The sequence below is a fragment of the Felis catus genome, chromosome C2 (assembly GCF_018350175.1).
Source record: "Felis catus isolate Fca126 chromosome C2, F.catus_Fca126_mat1.0, whole genome shotgun sequence".
Classification (NCBI taxonomy): Eukaryota; Metazoa; Chordata; class Mammalia; order Carnivora; family Felidae; genus Felis; species Felis catus.
In genome coordinates, this window is record NC_058376.1 from 13,423,845 (window position 1) to 13,443,117 (window position 19,273).

The 19,273-nt window shown below is 44.6% G+C and overlaps 1 long non-coding RNA gene and 1 other non-coding gene across 2 annotated transcripts in view; both read left to right on the forward strand.

Annotated features, from left to right (window-relative positions):
- The first annotated feature begins 57 nt into the window (after positions 1-57).
- Positions 58-19,273, forward strand: part of LOC105260899 — an 81,012-nt gene continuing 61,796 nt past the window's right edge. The window contains exon 1 of the long non-coding RNA XR_006584847.1: positions 58-212. This is a non-coding gene — a long non-coding RNA (uncharacterized LOC105260899). The remainder of the gene's footprint in view (positions 213-19,273) is intronic.
- On the forward strand, positions 16,166-16,269 carry LOC111556412. Its single transcript, XR_002735894.1, has one exon. It is a non-coding gene; the product is annotated as a U6 spliceosomal RNA (small nuclear RNA).

A 19,273-nucleotide genomic window follows, 5' to 3' on the forward strand; every position in this document is an offset into this window, starting at 1 on the left:
GCGCTCAGCCCGCGCCCCACAGGGCTTTGGCACGCGAGTGGCCTGGAACGACCGGGGGCGGGACTAAGGGGCGGTGTGGGGAACCTTGCGTCCCGCGCCGCCGGCTCCCTCCGCCCCGCGGCTCGAAAACGCCCAGAAACATGGAACTGTGGAAAAAATCAGCCATTCCCTTCCAGCCTGTGGATTGCAGTACGCGAACCTGGGAAAATGAGGTATACGTGGCACGCCTTTAATTTCTTAAGTCACTTTGTCTGGAAATGTCATCGGTTATAATGACCTTGTCTCCTCTGTTGCTTGGAAATTGGGATGCGTCAAGCTGGTTGCTCTTTGTGGTTTTCATGTGTGTCTTGTTTCTTGGGTTTCTGAGGGTGTGTAAGGTCGGCGCATCTGAATCCCTGCCCTTGCCTTTTCTTCCCTGCGGTTGTTTTAGTCCTTAGCACATAGAGTTGGTAATCTGGCTAGAGGAACTCTGTGTTCTCTTCACAGTTTTCCTGTTAGACCGAGAAGGCCACAACCGGTGAGAATCCCAAAACGTCAGCTGACTGACTTCTGCACGTCTCTCGTGTTTCGTGCGGCCCTCCTGCCCCAGCGGTCGGGGAGGAGGGCAGAATGGGCACACAATTTATACCTCCAAACGCCGGAATATTGCTTAGTCTTCCAGAAAGATATTTCCAAATTTGTTATGAAATGAGCAAAAACACAAACTACTTGTGTGTGTATGTTATTAAAGGATAAACATATTCACTGTGTGCTCCGAAATGTCTAGAAAGATGGATAGGAGACTCTGGCACCTTTGGGGTGCAAATTTAACTTCTGCTAGGTTCTCGTAGAATTTTTTTTTATTTTTTTATTTATTTTTTTTTTTTACAGTGAATGTGAATTTGTTTGCAACGATACGGCTTTGAGAATCCTATCCACCTTTCTCCGCACACACTTTTGCAGGGAGGCTAGTTTGATAGGCCATAGGAAGGGGGCGGCGCCTGGGTGGCTCAGTCTGTTGAGCATGGGACTCTTGGTTTCGGCTAAGGTCATGATCTTATGGTTCCTGGGTTCAAGCCCCACCTGGGGAGGGCAGAACCTGCTTGGGATTCTCTCTCTCCTCTCTCTCTCTGCCCCTTCCCCTGCTCGCTCTCTCTCTCTCTCTCTCTCAAAAAAAGAATAATAAACTTAAAAAAAAAGTTGATATTTATTTTTTTATAGTTTAAAAAAATTTTTTTTAATGTTTTATTTATTTTTGAGACAGAGAGAGACAGAGCATGAGCAGGGGAGGGGCAGAGAGAGAAGGAAACACAGAATGTGAAGCAGGCTCCAGGCTCCGAGCTGTCAGCACAGAGCCCGACGCGGGGCTTGAACTCACAAACCGCAAGATCATGACCTGAACCGAAGTCAGACGCTTAACCGACTGAGCCACCCAGGCGCCCCAAAAAAGTTGATATTTTAAAGTAAACCACGCTGGGGGCATGGAGGAGAGTAGGCATCTTCATCTTCCACCCTGACAGGGCATGCCTGACTGAACACCTACAAAGTTGACTAAACTGTTTTTGGAGGTGGGATGAAGTTACCTTAAAGCGGAAGTGTGCATTAGAGTCACCCAAAGGGCTCGTTAAATTGCAGGTTGCTGTGGTTCTGGAACTTTCATTCCTGACTTGTTCCCAGGTAGCACCGGTGCTGCTGGCCTGGGACCTCGCTTTGAGGACCTGTGGCTTGCAGGAGTTCTTGCCCACGAAAGCAGGAAAATTGAGGCAAAGGGCTGGACCCTACTTGACTCCAAAGAGGAGATGGGAAAAGTGTCCTGAAAAGAAAAGTGGAGACAAGGAGACCCCGATAGGGGCCAAGAAGGGGCAGACATCCAGGAAAAAGAGCTCTGCTTGCTGGGGACTTGTGTTCTGTTTGCTTTGTGGGATCTTTAAATCCTCCCCACTTCCTGAGAACTCTTCACCATGAGATCCGTATTTCCCTCAGTCGGCAGGATTCAGTGGTGAGGATGACAAAATACTGAGACCTAATCCAAGGCCACAGTGACACCAGGGCAGGGAGTGCTTCAGCCACATCTGTGTTAAGCTTTATTTATTTATTTAGATCCTCAGACTCCAAGGCTTCCTCTACCAGAGATGCACAATCCACATTTTTTATCGTCCTCTCGAAAGTGCACATATTTGTAATTTTGCTGCTTATACTTACTAGTATTCTCCAGGCATATGCCAATAGAGAGTTGGATAAATGTGTGCATGCCAGCCAAAGGGCCTTTGCTCAAGGTCTAAGTTTCTTTGGGTTCCAGGAAGTTAGAGACTCAGGTTTCAGTTCATCGGGAGTACTTGGCAAGGATCCAGCCCCCGAACCAGCCAGCCCATGGATGCAAAGAACGGCCTGGGACAGGGGCTTGGTTCTCTCTTGAGCTATTCAGATGAAGCCTGGGCATCCCCCTGTTTTGGTCAGTGGAAGGCCTTTGTTGTCCTGCCAGTTTAGAGGACCCCGGAGGTTCATTCCCAGCACTGCCCTCCCTCCTGGGCAAGGGAGTTCCTGGCCCTGGGCCCCATACTTTAGAAGACCCTGTCTGCCCCTCCTCAAGCCAGCTCTCCTGAGGGGGAAAGAGTCTGTGGAGCCAGGAGGGTGAACCTTACCCCTCCTTCTAGAACAGGGTTAAGGAATTTAAATAGAGGCATACCTCATTTTGTTGCACTTCACTTTATCATGCTTGGCAGATGTCGCATTTTTTGACGGATTGAAGGTTTGTGGCAACCCTGATCAAGCGCGTCTGTTGGCACCATTTTTCCAACAGCCTTTGCTCACTTTGCTCACTCTCTGTGCCACATTTTTGGTAATTCTTTCAGTATATCAAGCTTTGTTATTATCATTACGTTATGATCTGTGATCAGTAATTACGACTGGCTGAAAGCCCAGATGATGGTTAGCATTTTTTAGCAATAAGGTATTTTTAAATTAAGGTGTGTACATTTTTTTAGACTTGATGCTGTTGCACACTTACTGGACTTTCATATAGTGTAAACAAAACTATAAATTAATCTGACTTCCTTTATTGCAATATTCACGTTATTGCAGGGGTCTGGAACCAAGCCCCCAATATCTCCAAGGCGTGCCTGTATGTGATCTTGAGCAGTATTGTGTCCTTCTACAGCAGGATATCTCAGTCTTGGCACTCTTAATATTGGGTCAGATAACACTTGTTGTTGTTGTCCTGTACCTTGTAGGATGTTTAGTAGCATCCCCAGCCTCTACCCACTAGATGCTCTAACACCCCCCTCCGCAAGCTGTGACAAGCCGAATACCACTACAAATTGCCAACTGTTCCCTGAGGGGCAAAATTGCCCCCAGTTGAGAACCACTGTTCAGAACTGTCATTAAATATATAAGACCTTGGAATTTCTTGGCGCACTAGACCTGTTTCCAGGGCTTGGACACACTAAAGACGGACTGTGCCACCGTGGGTATGTATCTGAATTTGACCATAGGCCCCCTCAGTGCACCTTGCAGCCTGGGGCTGGGGAAGGAAGGAAGGACCAGGGACAGAGGACTGGCTCTCATTCTTTTGCCGCCTTCCTACATAGAACTCAAGAAGCCCAAGAATTCCATATTTGAATCTGCCTTCTGGGTCTTTATGAAGGTATATTTGTTAAGGCGGAGGATAGGGTATATTTTATTTAGCTGTTATCTTGATTTATATCATTTAAATATTTAGTGTATGGTGCCCTTGCCCCAGTCTTGTAAATGTTAGGGCAGGCCTATTCGTTTGAACCTTGGGATTCCGTGATGGCTTTGGACTCAATTCCATAATTTAGCCCCAGAGTTCGTGTGTTTCAAACTGGAGTGTGACCAGAGTACTCAGACGGGTAATTTTGAAAAGTTCACTGTTGTACCAGGCCAGTCCGATTGAGAATCATTATCTCCAAGAAGTCCAAAGAGTCCTAAAGTAGCTGGGGTTGTCTTGAGCCCCAGAATGTGGCTGGAATTTGACAGTCAGAATAGAGCACAGGTAATCCAGAGAGACTTTGATTTTATAGGGAATGATGAAGGGGGATAGATGTCTCCGATATTACTGCAGCCTGTGTAGATGACTAAGCAGCTTGCGATGTGTCATTCTGGCATTCCTGAGAACGAAAATCAGTGTTTTGGGGACCTCTGTCGTTGAGAGGTGAGTGAGAAGGTAGACTAGAAATTCAGTCTTGCGTTTCCATTTTCCCCTTCCTCTTCTTCCTTTCCTAGGGCTCATTTTTCTACTTTTCTCTTTTATCTCATCTTTCTCTTTCCCTGAATCATTTGTATTTCTGTGACTGAAAGTAATTTCCCCCTTATATCTTCATCATTCTCGGTAAATATTTAGTTTTCTATTAATCTCCTTCATATCACACATCACAAAGGGATTATCACCAAGGCCTTTGCTAATGAAAACATATTTTTATATGAATTGTAGGAAAATGTCCAAGCTAGGGATAATCCAAAAGAAGCAAAGTAGAAAGAGAGAGGATTTTTTAATGCTAAGAAACAAATGCACTGACAACTAGGAAGCCCACGAGAAACCGTTAAAAGTGGTATTAGCTAGTTTTTCTGCAGCTATTAAAATGCAGATGATAGTAAATCCCCCAACCTGAAACCTATTCCCAATAAACCCTGTAAGAAGATTATATCACAGAATCATGAAGTATTGGAGCCATTTTTAAAAGTTGGAAAGTGAATAGCATAAGAATTAATGTAGATTGTTACGTTAGTAAGCAGGAGTGAACAGTCTGCAATTAGAAGTTTGCAAACTGTGATTGCCAGTTAGCTGGATATTTAATAATCTCATCAATAACATATGTCATATGCTTTATTTTCAGCAGTTCCAAGCTGGTCTCTGGCTCAGTCTGGCCCACAGTGTCTTCTTGGATAATTCTGTCTAGATCTCAGCTGTAAATCGAAGCTACCTGGGACCCACATTAGAACCACCTGGGAGTTTTTTGGGGTTTTTTTAGACACTGGGCTTGTAGGGGGCAACTGGGTGGCTCAGTTGGTTGAACGTCTGACCTCAGCTCAGGTCATGATCTCTGGGTAGCTGGATGGCTGAGTGGGTTCAACATCCAACTCGGTTTCAGCTCAGGTCGTGATATCATGGTTCATGGGTTTGAACCCTGCACTGGCAGAGCCTGCTTCAGATTCTCCCTCCCTCTCTCTCTACCCCTCCCCCGCTTATGCTAGCTCACTCTCAAAAATAAATAAACTTGAAAAAAAAAAAGACATTCCTTCTGGGGCACCTGGGTGGCTCAGTCGGTTAAGTGTCCAGCTTCAGCTCAGGTCATGATCTCACAGTTCATGGGTTCGAGCCCCATGTCGTGCTCTGTGCTGACAGCTCAGGGCCTGGAGCTTGCTTCGGGTTCTGTGTCTCCCCCTCTCACTGCCCCTCCCCTGCTCACGCTCTGTCTCTCTCTGTCAAAAATAAGTAAACATTAAAAAAAAAATTTTTTTTTAAGAAACTAACAATGGTTTTCTTTGAGAATGGGTATTGTTTTATCACATGAGAAAAATAACACCTTTATTTGGTGAAACAAGCATAACCAGGTTTCTGTTATGTGCAGTCAAAAGCAGTTTCTAACTGATAAAGAGGAGAAGCCACCCAAGGAGTTTTAGCAGGAAGCAGCACGATTATGTTCATATGTGAGGGTGATTCCTAGGATATCTGAGTGTGGGGACTGACCAAGGGTTGGGTGGACTGAAGGCAGAGAGGCCTTTTGGGAGCCATGATAAGGTCCTGGCCTAAGGCCATTACTGGAAAAAAAGGGGAGAGATAATGGAAATGCAACTGCTAGCCTCATTGACTATCAACGGTCAGGATGGGGGGGGGGGGCGGGGCAAATGTAGTTTCCGGGTTCAGGCTTGGGGCACAGGGTGTGGATGGTGGTGCTATTTACCAAGGAAAGCAAGTGGAAGGATAAAGAGCCTCATTCAGGACAGGATATATCTGGGGTGCCTGAGGAACCTTGGAAGTGCCAAGCTGGCCTTGTCCACCTGGATGTGGGTCTGAACCTCAGGGTCACTTCTAAGTCCGGGCTCTGTATCAAATTTAACACACATGCTATTCAGATTTATAAAGAAAATATAGTAATTTGTTCCCTCTAGGCGGATGTAATTGTCTTCATGACCCTCTACCACTTTAGGTGGGTAAGAATTGGGTGAGACTTGGATGTGCCAGTGATGTTATGTCAAGTTCATCTGGTTTAATCAGTTTAGAGCAGTGATTTGCACACCTTAGTATAAGAATTAGCTAGAAGGCTTTTTAAAAACCAGGTTGTAGGTCCCCACCCCCGAAAGTTTTTATTTATTTTTATTTTTTTATTATTTTTCTAAATGTTTATTTTTGAGAGAGAGACAGAGTGTGAGTGGGGGAGGAGCATAGAGAGAGGGAGACACAGAATCCAAAGCAGGCTCCAGGCCCTGAGCGGTCAGCACAGAGCCCGATGCGGGGTTCGAACTCACAAACCGCAAGATCTTGACCTGAGCTGAAGTCGGATGCTTACCGACTGAGCCAGCCAGGCGCCCCCCCCGCCCGAAACTTTTTAAAAAGAAATACCTTGATTAAAATATAATTTATATACTATAAAAAAATCACCCATTATAAGTGTACACTTCAGTGATTACTTTCTTTTTTTTTTTAAGTAAATTTGCATAGTTGGCAGTCATTACCAAAATTCAGTTTTAAAACTTCTCTGTCAGCCCAATAAGTTTCCTCCTGCTGGTTTTTGCTTAATCCCTTCTCCCATCCCAAGCCCTAGGCAACCACTGATCTGCCTTTTTCTCTATAAATTTGCCTTTTCTGGACATTTTTTATAAATGGAACCATACAACATGTAGTCTTCTGCATCTGACTTCTTTCTTTTTTTTTTTTTTTAATTTTTTTTAATGTTTGTTTACTTTTGAGAGAGAAAGAGAGAAAGCTCAAGCAGGAGAGGGGCAGAGAGAGAGGGAGACACAGATCTGAAGCAGGCTCCATCCAGGCTCTGAGCTTTCAGCACAGAGCCCAACGCAGGGCTCGAACCTGCTAACCGTGAGATCATGACCTGAGCCAGTCAGATGCTTAATGAACTAAACCACCCAGGCGCCCGACTGTTTTCATTTAGTATAATGTTTTAGAGCTTAATCTGTGTTGTAGCATGTATCAGTAGTTCATTCCTTTTTATGTCTAAATGGTATTTTATTATATGTATATACTACAAATTGTTTTTCCATTCACAAGTTGATGGACATTGGATTTGTTGTGGGTTGAATTGTGACCCCTCCAAAATTCATACATTGAAGTCTAACCTCCCTTACATTGGAATGTGATCTTATTTGGAAATAGGGTTTTGTAGATTGCTGATCTAATGACTCTTTAATCACTATGAAATATCCCTTTAACATCTTATTTAGCTGATGTCCATATAATAGCCACTTCAACTTTCTTATCATTATTATTTTCATGATATATCTTTTTTCATTTTTTTACTTTCAGACTATTTGTGTCTCTGAATCTAAATGTGTCTCTTGCAGAGAGCATGTATTTGGATCTTGCTTTTTTTTTATCCAATCTGAATATCTCCACTTTTCGATTGGGATGTTTAGGCCATTCACATTTTTTAAATTTTTATTATTTTTTAATGTTTATTTATTTTTGAGAGAGAGAGAGAGAGAGAGAGAGAGAGAGAGAGAGAGATAAAGCATGAGCAGGGGAGGGGCAGAGACAGAGGGAGACACAGAATCTGAAGCAGTCTCCAGACTCTGAGCTGTCAACATAGAGCTCAACACGGGACTCAAACTCATGAAGGGCGAGATCATGACCTGAGCTGAAGTCGGACATCCAACCGACTGAGCCATCCAGGCACCCCTAGGCCATTCACATTTAATATAATTAATAATATGTTTGGATTTACATTTGCTATTTTGCTATTTGTCTTCTATATGTCTTCTTTCTTCTTTGCTTCTCTGTTCCTCTTTTATTGCTTTCTTTTGTGCTAAATATTTTTTGGTATAGCATTGAAACTCCTCTGAACTTTTTTTTACTATTTTAAAATGAATTTTCTTAGTAGTTGCTCTATAGATTACAGCATCTAAACTTACCAAAATCTAGTTGAAATTAACACTAATTTACTTCTGGCAAAATATAGAAACTTTACTGCAGTATAGCTCAGTTCTCTTCCCCTTCTTATGTATTACTATTGTTGTATGTATTACATTTATATGTGGTATGAACCCAACAATACAGTGCTATGAGTGTTGCTTTACATAATCCTATATCTTGTAAAGAAATGAAGAGGAGAAATGAGGAAATAATGTTTAAAAAGTCTTTTATATTAACCCACATATTTACCATTTCCAGTGCTTTTTATTTTTCCCTGTGCATCTAATTGCCATCTGATGTCACTTCCTTTCAGTCTGAAAGACTTCCTGTAATACTTCCTGAAAGGCAAGGCTGTCGTCTCTTCCACTGACAGTGTCACTGGGCATCATGTCCCCTACACTGGGGCCCCCTGGGCCCCCCTCAACCACAGCAGCATGGCTGCCAGCCGTCACGGCCTCTCCCGCCCCGGCAGAGCCTTCACACCCACTGGGCTGGCGGGCATAGAAGCAGTCCCAGGCCAGAATGCCTTGGACATCCTCTGTTCTGACCCACAGGTCAACAGTTTTCAAGCATAAACACTTCTCAGATGGTCGTATGCCTCTGGCCGATTTCCGGAGCACTGAAATTGTCATTCTTGTCAATTTTGTCTCGCTTTATAATTGCATTCTGGGGAGAGGATTTGCTGACCTTTTCACTTGACCATAGCCAGAAGTCACCTTCCTCTCCCTGTGTTTATGATCCGTTAGACCTGGGTGTAGCTAGAGAATTTACATTTAGTGTATTCTCAGGTAATGCTGGTTGTCCCAGAGAGCACACTTTTGAAAACCACTGCTTTATTTATTTATTTATTTTTTTACCAATTTGATTTGATTTGATTTTTTTAGTGTTTATTTATTTTGAGAGAGAGAGAGAGAGAGAGAGAGTGCGCACACACACATAGGCAGGGGGTAGGGCATAGAGAGAGGGAGAGAATCTCAAGCAGGCTCTGCATTGTCAGTGCTGCCCCACACAGGGCTCCATCTCATGAACCGTGAGATCATGACCTGAGCCAAAATCAAGGGCCGGATGCTCAACCGACTGAGCCACCCAGGCGCCCCCAGAAAACCACTGTTTTAGATTAACTCAGTGCTTTTTAGACGCTAAAGGAACTTTCTCATGAACTTGTTATGAGCATGCATAAAACTTTATTTAAATTTGCTATAGGGGAGCAAGGCATGGAATAAAGCCAGTTCAGAGATTTCTTTTGGTAAAAACTTTTGATAGAAGTAAGGAGACCAGAGGCATCTGGGTGGCTCAGTTGGTTCAGCGTCAGACTCTTGATTTTGGCTCAGGTCATGATCTCACAGTTGTGAGATTGAGCCTAATGTCAGAACCCCCCCGCCCCCCACAACCTTTGCACTGGGCAATGAACCCGCTTAAGGTTCTCTCTTTCCCCCCTCTGCCCTCTGTTTGTGTGCATGCGCTGTCTCTCAAAAAAATGAAAAAAGTAAGCTGACTAATATTGTTAACGTTAGGTTCAAAAAGGACTGTCAGGTGAACGATTGTCTATTCAGTATCAGCCTGATGGTTAGCGCTTCAGGTGATTCATAACAAGACAGTGCGGGTAAATCTAACTGCCCTCAGAGGCGCTTAATCTCATCAGAGTCTATGAGAAAATTGCTTAATTATTTTCTCATAAATGCTAGTCACTTTCCGGAGGAGGTTATTAATTATCCCAAACCCCACACTTCTCCATCTGGAGAAGCCTGCCTTCCTCAGACTGTGGACAGTCTCCTGTCTCACTGGTAGATGCTGAGTTTCCCCCCATTCCTGAGAGTGCACTCCAGGATAGACTCTGGGCACCAGTGGAGGAGGGCACCTTCTATCCATGTGATGTCATCAGGGTCCTTGTTGGTTTCTGCTGCGGAGCAGCTGGTCCAGTATGGGTTCTGGATTGGGTGACAGCTGTGGTGTCACTGGTCCCACCTGTGGTTCCAACCATTCGCCTCATCACCAGGTCCCTACTTCTTTGCCCTGCCCCCAGTCTTCTGCGTGCCTACCGGTTGATTTGGCCTCTTTGTATTCCGACACTGGGGCCCGCAGAAACCTCAGGTGCCGTAGGGACCAGGCATAGGCCACGTGAAGCTCTTCAGACCTCCCTCTCCTGACATTTCCCTCCGTACCCGGCTGCACCCGCCTGGTGCCAAGTTGAAATGTCTCCTCACATGGACCTTCTCCAAGACCTTTGATCTTCTTCCGCCCGCTATTGTATGCATGCCACTAACCCTCTTAAAGTTCTCAAGATCTTCCATGTCTCTCTCTGTGTTTCTGCCTCAGCCCTCAGAACTAGGGAGAGAGGAAGTACTTGTTGCCTCTGCAGGTCTCTTTTTCCCTCGCTTCCCACAATATTGAGGAAAAAGTGTTTCACTTTCTCCACCTGAGAGGACCTCAAACTTTCTGTGCGTCAGAACCCTCTGGAGAGCTTGTTAAAGAACAGATGAGTCAACCCCACCCCTCAGGGTTTCTGATTCAGCAGGTCCAAGATGGGGCCTGAGAATGTGCATTTCTAATGGGCCGCCAGGACCTGCTGCTGCTGCTGGTCTGCTAGCCACACTTTATTTGGTTATTCTAATTTTGCATGTTAAATACAATTAAAGGAACTAAATATCGTCAGACTCCCATGAGTCTTGATTCAGACAAAACACACACTGAGTACCTAAGGTCTGTAGAATATGTTTGGTTTTACCAAACTATTACCAAAAATGATAGTAATTTTTTTAAAGATTTTATTATTTTTTAAGAAAACTTTTTTAATGTTTATTTATTCTTGACAGATAGAGGATGAGCAGGGGAGAGCCAGAGAGAGAGGGAGACCCAGAATCTGAAGCAGGCTCCAGGCTCTGAGCTGTCAGCCCAGAGCCCAACGTGGGGCTCAAACCCACAAACTGTGAGATCATGACCTGAGCCAAAGACGCTTAACTGACTGAGCCACCCAGACGCCCCTAAGGTTTTATTTTTAAGTAGCCTCTATACATGGGGCTCAAACCCACAACCCCCCAGACCAAGAGTCACATGCTCCACCAACTGAGCCAGCCAGGTGCCCCCCTTCATAATAACAGTTACCTTCCTTCATATGCCACTTGATCAGGGCTCTTTTCCCCCTTACAGTTTTCTTATAACATGTGCTTTCTGTTAACCTTTCAGTGCCTTATAGTACAGGGCTTCAAATCACATTAATTATAGGGGTGCCTGGGTGGCTCAGTCAGTTAAGCATCCAACTTCGACTTAGGTCATGATCTCATGATTTGTGAGTTCAAGCCCCACATCGGACTCTGTGCTGACAGCTCAGAGTCTGGAACCTGCTTCATATTCTCTTTCTCTCTCTCTCTCTCTCTCTCTCTCTCTCTCTCTCTCTCTCTCTGCCCCTCCCCTGCTCACACTCCGTCTCTCTTTCTCAAAAATAAATAAACGTCAAAAAAATTTAAAAAAGAAAAGTAAGGAGGTCAGCTCCACTTCTGGGCATAAACCCAAAAGAATTGAAAGCAGCTCATGAGCAGGTAGTTATTTGTATACCCATGTTTCTTTAGCAGCCTTATTTGAAATAACCACAAGGTGGAAGCAACCCAAGTGTCCCTGGACAAATGGGTAAACAAAATGTGGTACAGAGATGCAGTGGAATATTACTCAGCCTTAAACAGGAAGGAGGGAAATCCTTACACTTGCTACAACAGGAGTGAACCATGAGGTTACCTTCCATTATGCTGAATGATAGAAGCCAGACACAAAAGGACAAACACTGTGTGATTCCATTTGTATGAGGGACCCAGAGGAGGCCACAGACAACAGAAAGTAGAATGGTGGGCGCCAGAGGCTGGGGGAGGGGAGAATGGGGGGTTGTTGTTAAATGGGGATAGAGTTTCAGTTTTGCAAGATAAAAAAAGATCTGGAGGTAGCTGGTGGTGATGGTTGCAAAATATGAATGTACTTGGTACCACTGAACTGTGTACTTAAAAATGGTTATGAGGGGCGCCTGGGTGGCTCAGTCGGTTAAGCGTCTGACTTCGGCTCAGGTCATGATCTCGTGGTCCGTGAGTTTGAGCCCCGCATTGGGCTCTGTGCTTACCACTCAGAGCCTGGAGCCAGTTTCGGATTCTGTGTCTCCCTCTCTCTCTGACCCTGCCCCGTTCGTGCTCTGTCTCTCTCTGTCTCAAAAATAAATAAACGTTAAAAAAGGGTTATGGTAGTAAATTTTTTGTTATGTGTATTTTATCGCAATTAAAAACAAGTAAGCGAAGGAACAGGGAAGAGTGAAGAGGGGTCATTTTTGCCTTGTTTCACACCAGGGAATTTCACACACGAGGGCCTGTCCAGGATTGTGGCCCCTGTGAGTGATGTGCACTCACTCCTTTCTTCCTGGGCCCCACCTCCAACCCACTGGCCATAAGAAGTCTTCCTGGAAATCAGAAATGGCTCCTCTTCTAGAAGAGCACTGCTTAAAGATGAAAAATTGGTCATTCACTGGGTTCTTGTGTTGTGAGGTCTGTTTTATTTTTGTTGTTGAAGGGAAGCGCAGAAATATGTGTTCGTTTTAGAGCCATCGGTGATAGCCACTGACCCCTTGCACTGCCCACTTCCCAACTTAAAGCTCTTTAGTTTGCAGTGAGAGTAGCAAGAAGGCGAACGTTAAGCCAGGCACTCGTCGCGCCCCCCCCCACCCCGCTGCCACCAGCTCTCCACCTCCAAGAAGGAAGGTTTACTCATTCCTGTAATTTACTTTTCATGTTTGCATTTCACCGTGTCCTCCCACGTTAGAATGTGAGCTGTCATGGGTGCAGAGACTTGTTTGTTACTGGCCAGTGTATTCCAAATGCCTGGATCAATCAATAAGCATCTGAGAATGAATGACTTCTATCTCTACTCCCGATAGCTGATGGGGTATGAGAACTCAAGGCCTCATGTGGGGACTGGGGACTTGTCCTCACCCCCGCCCCCTTTGTCCAGCAAGCCAAAGCCCTCGGGTCCAAAGATCTCAGATAGGACTGAGGAGAAGGAGAGCTGGCCAGGAGGCCCCACTTAGGCATTAAGTCCAAAACTTCACCTAGCAGCCCTGGGAGAGGGAGCCAGAAACAGGGTTGGGAGGGAAGGGAAGGACTTTTACCTGTATAGCCTTTTGGGTCATTTGACTTTGCCATGTTCATGTACTGTGTTAATTTTTCCAAAAATATTATAGTTTTTTTTTAATGCTTAACTATTAAAAATACTACGAAGCAAATTTTTAGGATATAAGATTCACCTTTGGTTGGAGCACCAGGGTGGCTCAGTCAGTTAATCAGACTCTTGATTTCCACTCAGGTCAGGATCTCATGGTTCATGAGTTTGAGCCCCACTATGCTGACAGCGTGGAGCCTGCTTGGGATCCTCTCTCTCCCTCTCTGCCCCTCCCCTGCTCACCCTCTGTCTCTCATTCTCACTCTCAAAATAAATAAATAGGCATTAAAAAAAAAATTCACCTTTGGTTGGGACTTAAAAACAAGCCAGCCAGCCCAAAATTGAGTTGCTTATGTTAAGCCCCACATCACCAAACCGAGAATTAATTGAACTACAGTTTTGGCTCTCCCAGAAATGGAATCTTAAACCAGTCAGTCAGGAATCAGCAATAGTTAGGTGTTCTACCTGAGAGACTCCCTGCCGTCCCCAAAGAAAAGTAACCTTTCAGTAACCAACCCACTTTTTTGCCCAGTATAATTCTCTTGTTCCTGTTCCCTTCTGCCTATAAAAGTCTTTCATTTTCAGCTAGGAGCTCCTTGGGGCTCCTATCTGTTAGATTGGGTGCTGTCTGATTGTGGTCGATTTTTGTTCCAAGTCTTAAAATGTTTAATATGCTTCAGTTTACTTTCAACAAGACTGAGGTAAGTTTTTCAGTTTTCAGAGAGTCTTTTCCTTTAGAATTAGAAATAACTGAAAGCCAGCTCACAGGAGTGTCCTTCTTCAACCTTGACCTTGCCTGTCTTACTCATCATGAAACCACTAGTGCCAGCATAGCACTGGCACAGAGCGAACTCTTAATAAATATTTGATGGATCAATCAATTGGTATCAAAAGAAGATGCAGGCTGCTTATGTTCCTCAAGTCCGCATTTCGCTAAGGAAAGGATATTTGTGAAATATATATGTGATCTTTTTCCATGTCTGGCACAGAGCTCCTTTAAAAAGCCCTTGCAATTCCATAAGTGATAAGAGCATTAGCGAGGTGACTTTTGAAAGCACCTAAGGATGGAAACCGGTTGCCTTGAGAACCAACCATGTGCCTCAAGGGTCAGAACTTAAATTCGCCTCCCCTGCCCTACACTAGGCGGGGGAAGGGCTGGAGGTTGGATCTCACCAGTGGCCAGTGGTTTAATCAGTCAGGCCTATCCAGCGAGATCTCCACAAGATCCCAAAAGGACTGGTGTACAGAGCTTGTGGGTGGGTCAACACGTTTTAGGGAGAGTGGCATCCCGGGAGAGGGCATGGGAGCTCCCCACCCTTTCCCCACGCTTTGCCCTATGCATCTCTTCTAGCTGGCTGTTCCTGAGGCATATCCTCTTTTGATAATAAACCAGTAATCTAGCAAGCGACATGTTCCTCTTCAGTTCTGTGAGCCGCTCTAACAAATTAATCAAGCCCAAGGAGGGGGCCATTAGAACCTCAGATCTACAGCTGGCTGGTCAGAAGCACAGGTGATAAATTGGGCTTATGATCAGCTTCTGAGGTTGAGGGGTGGTGAGACCATTCTTGCAGGACTGAGACCTCAACCTGTGGAATCTGATGCTTTCTCTGGGTAGATGGTGGCAGAATTGAGTTGAACTGTAGGACACTTAGCTGGTGTCCGGATACTTGTTGAACGGTGTGGGGAGCCCCTCCCCCAACACACACACATTAGGATTGGTACTAGAATCATTTTACACAGCAATTAGCAGAGTATATAATATTTATTGTTCATTAGTTGAGATGACGGATGAGAACCTTAGATTTTAAGTTGGGCCAAGATGCCCAGACTCTTAAAACTGGAGAAAGATGGAAGGTATCTGAGCAGTCAGAGAAGCCCAAAATGCTGGTTGATTTCCCTTAGAGCGTCTAGAATGGCCCACATGAAGGGAAGTCATATTTCGATCATGTCACGTTCATATTGAAGGAGCTGACCATGAAATGATCATTGGGACAGATTCTGTCTCTGGAGTCAATCCACCAACTGCAGATTTGGAGAACTGTAGCAGACCCCTGTCCGGGAATAACAACTGATGCTCCAAACCAAGAATATAAGTGATATGTGACAAGACCCTGACATTCTTTTTTTTTTTTTTTTTGATGTTTATTTATTTTTGAAAGAGAGAAAGTGTGTGTGTGCATGAGCAGGGGAGGGGCAGATTGAGGGAGACAGAGAATCCAAAGCGGGCTCTGCACTGACAGCAGAAAGCCCGCTGTGGGGCTTGAACTCACAAACCATGAGATCACGACCTGAGCTGAAATCAAGAGTTGGCTGCTCAAATGACTGAGCCACTCAGGTGCCCCAAGAACCTGACGTTCTTAAGAGAGGTGTAGGGACCTCCCCTCATAACTTGCTAAGAGGTGGCCGGACCAGTTTTTGACCTGGAACCATCGCCTCCTATGGGCTCTATTGGAAGAAGGGAGTGATCTGTCAGCCAGATCAGAGTGAACACTTCTTTGAAGAGCATGTTGGCTTGTGGGCGGGAGGGTGATTTTCCACTGCCACCCCCCAAACTCCAGGCAAGTAATGCCTAGAGTGCAGGGGTTGCCTGCCTGCAGAGGAGAAAGACCCAATACCAGGCCAAGCTGGAGAAGGTTCAGGGAGTGGCTGAGGGTGGGGTGGGGCAGGAGTTGTGGGATGAAGAGGAGTTGGGGAGTGGAGGAGGACTTTGCTTTTTCACTTTTACTCGCTGTTCTGCTTAATTTTGTTTTTAAAGATTTCATTAAGTAATCTCTACACCCGGCATGGGGCTGGGACTTACAACCCATGAGAGCAGGAATTGCATGTTCCACCAACTGAGCCAGCCAGGCACCCCCTGGTTAATTTTTAATTGTTCAAAAGCTGGGTATATTTATTGGTTGTTTGGCAGCGCATATACTAAAATCGGGACTATACGAAGAAGATTAATATAACCCCTACACAAGGATGACATAAAAATTTGTGAAGCAGATTTGATCATTATGAGTAATGTATAGAATCATTGAGTCATTATATTGTATACCTGAAATTAATACAACACTTCATATTAACTATACTTGAATAAAAAATAAAAAGACTGAGTATAGAGACAGCCCATGTTCCTGGATAGGAAAATATTATAAAGATACCAATTCTCAAATTATTTTATATTTTTAATGCAATTCTAATGAGAATTCCAATGGGTTTCTTTTTTGGCAGAGTGCTTACAAAGGATTTGAAAACTTGTTGGGAAGAATAAATTGGTGAGAATGATTTAGCAAATTAAAAAAAAAAGCTGTTTATACTTATATTTAATTTGTTTAAAAGCCACTTTGACCCCTGTCTTAGGAGAGTGACTCTCAGGGATGTTAAATGCTTCCCCAGTTCGTTTTTTTTTTTTTTTTGGGGGGGGGGGGCTTTTTAAGTTTCCATTTTAATTCCAGTTAGTTAAGGGGCACCTGGCTGGGTCCAACAGTAAAGCATATGACTCTTGATCTCAGGGTCATGATTTCAAGTCCCACATTGGGCATAGAGCTTACTTAAAAGATATAACAATAATAATACTTTCAGTTAAAATACAATATTGTATTTCAGGTATGCAGTATAACGAATGCTTCCCCAGTTCTCACGCGCCTAAAATCACCTAGAGATCTGGTTAATAATGCAAGCTCTGAATCAGCAGATCTAGGGTGGAGCCTGAAATTGTGCATTTCCACCAAGCTCCCAAGTATCCTTCTACTGCTGGCACACAGACCACACTTTGAGTAGCAAGGATTAAGCAACTTGCCCAAGGCTACTCAAGCAGGACTGGAATTTTGATCTACTGTGTCCCAAAACAAGATGGGCTTACTTTTGCCTTTTTCTTTCAGTTTATGTTGACAATCCCTAGAAATCCGAACCTTACACACGGTCACAAGCCACCTGCATTGCCTGTTTTGCTGGCTGTTTCCATGTTGGTGTGGGGAAATGATGTGTTTTAAAACAATTACAAATGGTTCTGTTAAATCGCAGCCTTCAGTAGAATTATGTTTCCCCATAAGCAGTTATATAACCAGTTATGTAACAGCAGCGTGAGATAGTGCCCTTTGGCCTTTGCCAGGAGTTTGCTGGAAGAGAGCCCACCAGATTGTAAAGACATTCCTTACTCCTTTCTTAGACCCTGACCCTAACCCTGTCCCTGGGGCTGCCAAAGGGAACCCTACTTATCCCTCTGAGCAGTCCTCCTGGGCCACCCCAAGGGCTGGGCACTGCCCTTTGTGGTCCCTTGTGCCAGGCCATTGCATCTAGCCCTCCTGACCTCCCTGAGTGGGAGAGTTCATTATACCCCTTTTACAAAGGAGGAAACTGAGGCTCCAACTCATTAAGTTTCTGCCTAAAGTCACACACTCAGAATTCAAAGATTTATCCATCTGATGCCAGCGTCCCTGCTCATTACCACTTCACTATGCTGAAAATAATGCAGGTCCCCACTGGGGCAAATCTGGTAGGAAGACCCTGGAGACTTTTTGGTGGGTTTCAGTAGAGCAGCCCACAGCCCTGTTCTTTAACCTGCCTCTCCCCCTCTTGGAGAGAACTGTAGCTTTCTTAATTTCCCTATTAACTTCTCTTTCACTCATTCCACAAGGTGTAGAAGCCATGTTTCAGTCAGTTCAGTTCACCCTAGTTGATTCCACACCTTCCGGGGCAAGTCAGGGCTGGTTCATCAAGTCAAGGTTTTTTCCCTTTTCTTTCCCCACAGAAGCTCTTAACATTGCTGGCCCATTCTTGTCTTTCAAGCCTTTATTTCAATGTCACCTTTTTTTAAAAATTTTTATTTATTTTAAGTAATCTCTATAACCAATGTGGGCCTCGAACTTATGACCCTGAGATCGAGAGTTGCATGTTCTTCTGACTGAGCCAGCCAGGTGCCCCTCAGTGTCACCTTCTTAGACCATTCCTGATCATGGGAAAACCACCCACCCATTCTCTACCAAACACTATTTTACTCACCTGTAAGCAATGGTCACCCGCTGGTATTTTTCTGGTTTGTTTTTATCATTTGTGTCTCCCCATCATCACTCCCATCGATGCTTGGCATTAATAGATGCTCAGTTAATACTTGTTAATCAATAAGTAAAGTATCCCTGGGAGGAAGGTTCTGGTTCCTTTGAGGGAATGAGACAGGGAAGAGGAAGGGGGCAGGGAGGAGCAAGTCTCGAATAAAAAGTCTTATTTCAATTTTATGCCCAAATAAGCACCCACCAACGCTTTGGTAACCCAGGTGTTGGGTTTGGGTCTTTCCAGGCTTCTGTGTTATGAAGAAATAAAACAGCTGCCTGTGGCTGTGGGGTCCTTTCCAGGGAAGGCTGGAAGACAATGGAAATCCTGAAAAGAGTAGCTGGGATGGGCTCAGGGAGCCAGAGCAAAGGTCTCCCGTCCTCCTCCTTCAGATCACACGGTAGAGGAAGCTCTGAGGGAAAGTGAACAAGACTTCTCTGCTCACTCCCAACTCCCTGTCACCCCATCCTCTCCTTCTCCTCTCTGTTATGACCCCTGGCCTCATCTCTGTTGAACTTCGTCCTATTTGGGGGTGGAATATTTTTCCAAATGTCCACAACATTCCCACGGCTAAGATTTAAAAAGCAAATAAAGAGGCGAACTCAACACCTTTTGCACAAATTGCAAGCCAGTTTTCACTGTAACAGTACCTCAGCAGGAAATGTGATTTGATAGAAGGCTGAGGTTTGTTAATCTTTTGGATTCCTTGTTTTTGTTTCTTTGTTTTTTGTTTGTTTTTTTAAATTTGCTTCCTAAACTGAAAATGGGCACCACCTAGGGGTCCCGGATGCACTCAGAGAATGATACTGAGGCCAGCCGGGCCTGACCCAATAGACAGGGGGCTCAAACTAGCACTTTTCTTCCACCCTTGGTGAGCAGAGAAAAGTATCAGATGCAAATTCACAGTCACCAGTATCGATTGTACTTTTTCTTGCCAAAGGCCATCATTCAGTTCACTCCTGAGTTCCC